The sequence below is a fragment of the Oreochromis aureus genome, linkage group 23 (assembly GCF_013358895.1).
Source record: "Oreochromis aureus strain Israel breed Guangdong linkage group 23, ZZ_aureus, whole genome shotgun sequence".
NCBI lineage: Eukaryota > Metazoa > Chordata > Actinopteri > Cichliformes > Cichlidae > Oreochromis > Oreochromis aureus.
This window is the reverse complement of record NC_052963.1, coordinates 5,968,449-5,975,144: the sequence shown is the minus strand read 5'-3', so window position 1 is coordinate 5,975,144 and position 6,696 is coordinate 5,968,449.

The following is a 6,696-nucleotide window of genomic DNA, read 5'->3' as shown; positions in this document are numbered from 1 at the left end:
GTGTGTTTAACTATTTTTATGAACGCATTCATAAAAATGTGTTCATTCCATTCATTAACTCAAAAAACAGTCTTATATGTTATCATCGTGTCATATCGTCTACTTGGTGAAACAAATATCTGTACTTTTGACAACATACATTTTCAAAACAGACTCGTTACTTTAGGTTCAGCAGTATCATTCCTAGTGTTTATACTAAGGAGTTAAACTGGGCTGGAAGGAGTGTCAGAATCTAGCTAGAGCAGCAGCAGAAGAGGAGGAAGCATGAGGACAGTGATGTTTATTTAGTTGCAGCTAATTTCAAATTCAGCGTTTCTATCAGCTCAACAAACACCAGCAAAGACACAAACTCTGTGCAGTTTGTCACACTGTTTCTGCTAGCTAAAGGTTCAGCTGCTGTATTTCCCAGGGACAGAACAGGGTGTGAGAACTTCATTCAGAGATGTAAGAAAAGACAGGACAGGAGAGGAACAAGAGAGGTTAAATTTAAAGGCGAGGACTGCTCAGTTACGCCTGATAAACTGCAGATTTAAAGCTTGCATATTGGTTAGGTATTTAATGGTTTTGGCCTAGTTCATTTGATCGACAACTTCAGTGCACGGTCGTAGGGATCAGTTGACACAGATCTCTGTCACTGGTTGGTTAGGTATTTAATGGTTTTGGCTTAGTTCATTTGATCTAAAACTTAAGTGCACGGTCGTAGGGATCAGTTTGACATCTCTGTCACTGGTTGGTTAGGTATTTAATGGTTTTGGCTTAGTTCATTTGATCTAAAACTTAAGTGCACGGTCGTAGGGATCAGTTGACACATCTCTGTCACTGGTTGGTTAGGTATTTAATGGTTTTGGCTTAGTTCGTTTGATCTAAAACTTAAGTGCACGGTCGTAGGGATCAGTTGACACATCTCTGTCACTGGTTGGTTAGGTATTGAATGGTTTTGGCTTAGTTCATTTGATCGACAACTTCAGTGCATGGTCGTAGGGATCAGCTGACACAGATCCCAGAGCACTCCAATAAAGTAACCAGTCATTGTATTTTAAAGAGAAGCTGATCACAGCTTAACAACTGACTGCAAATCAACTCAAACCCAGTATTAAAACAAACCATGAGAGGAAAACCAATAGGTCATCAGATAAGAAGGGAACCACCTTCTAACATAATACAGTATGTGTGTTTCAGTAATAGCATTTTTACTTCAGCATACCTGCGTACAGTTACCAGTTTGTCCTTGGAAAGTCCACATGAGTCCAGTTTTCATTCATTCTTTTATTTATAGCATCTTTTAAGTGATGATATGGTCTGGGAATATATGTGAATCTTGCTGTACTCATCAGTGAATGAAGAGCAAGCAGTGTAGACCTATTGTCATGGGAACATGCATGTATTAATTTAGTGATTTATTAAATGTATAAATGTTATTATGCTTGATTCTAATCAGATGCTGAGTCTTTTACGCTGATGGAAATGCAGATAACACCGATGTGATCTGTGACAAACTGAGTGATTCATGTCTTGTGCTCTTTATAACAATGTTGCCTTTGACTGGTATATTTTTATGCTCTTTATACTGCAGGTTTTTTACGTCTTTGGAATAGTTAGTGCTAATAAGGATCATTTTCTATAGAAGAACACGGATATAACCAGAGAATTAGATTCATAGATGACTGCTAGATTAATTTGATGCTCAGTTACCCAACTGACGTCTGACAACTTTCACGGTGCAGTAGCACAGAGCGGCCTGACAGTGGTGCTCTTCTGCTTCAAATGTAAGACACTGAGTCGCTGCTTGAAAGGTTTGCTTAACAATTGTGAAAAACTTGAGGGATATAAAGTAGGGGATGCTGTGTTTATTGCTTAAGGTAGCTCTTCCTTTTATTTTAGTAAATTGTTCAAATTTAAATTGAGACATGTTAATTAAAGCAACAGATGAGCACAGAAAACTACTGCATGTGTCATTCAGACAAATTTATTTTTCAGAAAGAAAGCAAAGAACCGACCAGCTGAGTCACAGTGTAACGAATATGTTACAGCGTAATCAAGTGTTACTTATCATCAGATGATTTGCTCTCACTTACCTTAAGACTCAGACTTCACCAAAGTTGAGATGAGTGTGGTCGACTGCGGCGAATGGATCAACCTCTATGCCGTTCAACTGGGCAATGCCATCCCCTTCCAGCCAATCACTGCCTTTCCCAGTGTCTTGATTCTCCACCCCCAGGATTGTGAGAGGTGGTCTATCCTTCAAGCTCGGGTCCTCTACCAGAGGCCTGGGAGCTCAAGGGTCCCGCATAGCATCTTAGCTGTTCCTAGGACTGCGCTCTTCTGCACAAAGATCTCAGATGTTATTTCTGATATCTCCTGGAGCCCCTATCCTAGCCTGGGGTCACTGCACCTAGTGCTCACATAGTGCCACATCTTCTTGAGCTCTTCTCCGAGCCCTTGGTATTTCTCGAGCTTCTCGTGTTCCTTCTTCCTGATGTTGAAGCCATTCGGTATCGCTACGTCTATCACTATGGCCATCTTCTTCCGCTTGTCTACCACATCTATGTCCGGTTGGTTATACCACCACCATTTTGTCTGTCTGTATTTGGAAGTCCCACAGGATCTTAGCTCGGTCATTCTCAACCACCCTAGAGGGTGTCTCCCATTTTGACCTCGGGACTTCCAGGCCACATATGTTTCTGTATACTCTGTTGGCCACTTGGTTATGGCGTTCCATGTATGCCCTGCCTGCTAGCATCTTGGACCCTGCTGTTATGTACTGGATCAGGGGCATCTTTACACAGCCTGCACCTGGGGTCTTGCCTGCTGTTTTAGACCCCAGCCTCTATGGATCTTGTGCTCAGAGCTTGTTCCTGTGCTGCTGTGATTAGTGCCTCTGTGCTGTCTTTCAGTCCAGCTTTGTCCAGCCACTGGTAGGATTTCTGGATGTATGTATATCTATATCTATATATATCTATATCTATATCTATCTATATGTATATATATATATATCTATATCCATCTATCTATCTATGTATATATATATATATATATATATATATATATATATATATATATATATATATATATATATATATATATATATATATATATATATATCTTAAACCTGGCCTTGGCCCTTGGTGCATCTCTTTGCCTTTCCTTTAAACCAGCTTTCCTCTGATTGGCTGATTTGGACAGCGGATGGCTATTTGGAAATTTGGAAGTTTGCTTATGAATGCCATAGAAAAATCTAATAGCTAAAGAAAAATAGTATGACAGTGCAGCCGTTAAAGGGGCATTCATCCAGTGTAGTTCACTCACCACAAGAAGCATTATTCACCATGTGAAAACAGAGTGACCCTTGAGGGAGAAAACACAACCCTAGTGATGTCACAGCAGTGACATAGATGTTGTTCCTGCCTGGCCCTGGACTTTCCAAACTGAACGTTCAATTTAATTTGGGGCGTTAGCGAAGAAATTAGCATGATAGTTTATTTATTTATTTATTTTTTATACAGTGGATTGGAAATGGAAATGATCTAATGTTTTTGGAGAACAGTAGGAGTTTGTTTTGAACTCTTTCTTGTTTTCTGGGATTTTCTAGGATCCTTTCTCCACCCATCTCTCCACTCTTCGTCCTATCCACTTCAGACTTGACAGATGTATTGCTGAGGACTTGAGTGGGTGCAATGCAGAGTTTTGAATAAGAGATTCTTATATTTTGGCTAAAAGTTGTTTTCTGTTCCCAGTGTTTCCCTTAGAGTGGCTGCTGCCTGCTCTGCTCTGTGTGTAGAGGGGAGGCCCACAGACACCACAAGCATAGTTGTTTAGCTCTCTTTGTAAGGACATTTGTTAACGTTACGTTGTGCACACAAGCCTCTTACCCCTTAGTTTGATCATCACAGCTGAATTCTAAACTCTTAACCTAAACCTAATTCTAACTTTAACCCTACAACCAAGCTTTACGGTCAAACCTTAACCCTCCGACTGAGCAGTTCTCAAGATTCTCAAGTTGCAGTATATAATCTGGCCATTCTGCAGAGGCACAATCACACATTGACCGAGCCCTGCACCAGCCCAGTCAGTCACAAAGAGGGCAGCCTCAACAACAAAACCACTACCAAAGTGTGCAGCGTTCACAGGAAGTCCTTCTAAAATCCTCATATTTGATCTTTGAAGGGTCAAGGAAAGTCACAGCAAATTCATCCGTGCAGGATGTTTGTGTTGGCATCATTAAAGCGAAATACTTCCAAAGAGCTCAACCAGTGAAGCAAATTGAAGGAAAATACGATAAAGTCATAACGCTGCCATTAAAAGAAGAGATGCATCAGATGTTATATTTAGGGAGGTTTTGTCACCTCCAGTGGTATCACCCTTTAGATCAGTCACTATATGCTTCATAAGTACATATAATGTCACACAGTTTAAAAAAAGACTGCTGTGTGATGTGCTTGTGCTCTTATTTCACCCACTGAAATGGCAAGACTGACATATGGCTTTTACTGATGCCTGATCATGTTTTGTATTACTTAGGTGATTTTCCACAGACAGACCTAGATTTCTTTAATCTCAATAGGGTCCAAGGAACCGTCCAGCTGAACCCTACTCCCCCCCCCCCCCACCCCACCCGTAAGTGGGAGAGGAAATCAGGCACAGCCATCTGGACCCCCGGCTTATGGACCACCTTGAATTTTAAGGGCTGTAAATCCAGATGCCATCGGTTGATCCGGGAGTTGGCAACCCTAATGAGGTGGAGCCACTGCAGTGGGGCATGGTCCAAGCAGAGGGTGGATGAGCGTCCCAGGAGGTAATAATGAAGGGAGTCAACCGCCCACCGGATAGCCAGCCCTCTGTTTGAGGCATCAGTCTGCAGGAAAAAAAGAGAGGGAAAAGTCAGAGTTGTGGAGCAGCGGCTCCCCACAGAGAGCTTTCTTCACCTGCACAAACGCCGCCTTGCACGGCCCCATCTACTGTACCAGATCTGGAGCACCTTTTCAGTCATGGGGAAAGCCCATCAAACCCTTTCATCAAATCAGCAAACATGAAAAGAAGGTCAGAAACCAACTACTGAGAATCAGAAGGACCAAAGGAACACTATCGTCATTCCTTATATAGCAGGTTTATCAGAGAAACTCAGGAAGTCTTCTCCAAGCCATCCCAGTGTACTTCAGACCCAGCCACACACTCAAAGAAAAACTGGTTCATCCCAAAGACAAAACTCCCAAACACAGTGATGATGATCGTAGTGATGCTGTGCAGTGCAACGAGGAATGCTCTGATCTCTACATTGGAGAGATCTGACTGATTCACGTTAGATCACTTAATTGTTTCATTGCAGTCATCCAATCAGGAATAATGACTGAATAACTAAGTCCAGCTTGATTTTAATCACTTGAAAATAAATCTCTATAAATTATTGGATGTTTATAAAAGCCAATATAGTGTGTTTACAGTATGTCTCAGGTAATGGGCTTCACATGTAGTTTCGTTACTGCTTTTCCAATACAGAGGTCATGCCAGGTCGGAGCATGGAAACAATCAGTGCAGATATTGCTCCATAGCTCAAGTACGACTCGCCCTTTGAGTGTTTGTGGAATGTTGAAATGTGGGCGCCTGTCTTTTTTAGTGGCACTGTGAGGGAAAAGATGATGTATAAGATGGGTTAAGGGTCTGATTCCTGCTGTGTAAATGCTTCCATGGAAATTGGGATCAAAAGTCCGATCAATGACACAGTCTCCCCTCTGACTCAAGTTAAACAGAAACATTAACATTTGCTCATGTGTTATTTATGATGGTGAGAGAGTGACATGGACTGAAATGTGTCATATATAATTCAAGGAGAATTGCACCATCAGAAAAATCCCTGCTACTGTTAAAAACTGCTGACGGGACTGATGAGGCGCTTTGTTTTATATCTCTTTGTTTCCTTTTTACTGCACAGAATTTGGAGAGTATTTAAATAGAAATGTGACAGTACAAATATGCAATGCATATCGTGCAAATGATAGACAAAAAAAATTTGTGACAATTTCCAGTTTCCAGTGTTCTGTGGTTTTAGATTTTTCTATGCTTTTCCTTGTTGTTCAAAAGTGAGTTAGATTCTTTCCTTTGACTTTAATAATGCCAGAAAAATAAAAAAGGAGCAAAGCAGGGAGTGATTTTTACAAGTGCCATTGTAATGGTAACTTCATTAGCTTATGTCTTGATAAAGCTCTGATATTGAATGTTGTTTTTGTGTTTATAAACAGGTTTTAGGTTTGTCTTGTCGTGATGGACTTGTTTTCAGTAAAGCAATCCTCCCCTGAATAAATCCTGCCAGTCGTCTGAGCTGTCACCACGTCAGCTAATTATAGTTGGATAATTAGCCGAAACTCGAGATCTGTGCTGATTGTGTCAAAGTCAAACCTTCTCTTTTTCCATTTGGGATGTTGTTCATTTCACTGGCCTGTGTTTTATCTGCTTTGCACTGTGATGACTGTGAGTTTGTCTTAAATCTTAAAGACTTCAATCTTTGAGGTAATCTTTAGGTCACCTCAATCAGGATGGAATTTCCAGTCAATTAAAAATCAATAATAAAAAAATTCAACTATGCCTCAGATTTAACTTTGGGTGTTTATTGATTCTAGTCACCTGGATTTTATTTGAGTTATAAGCACATTTTGAAAATCCCTCACAAAGTCATCAAATGAGACTGGATGCAACGACAAAAGT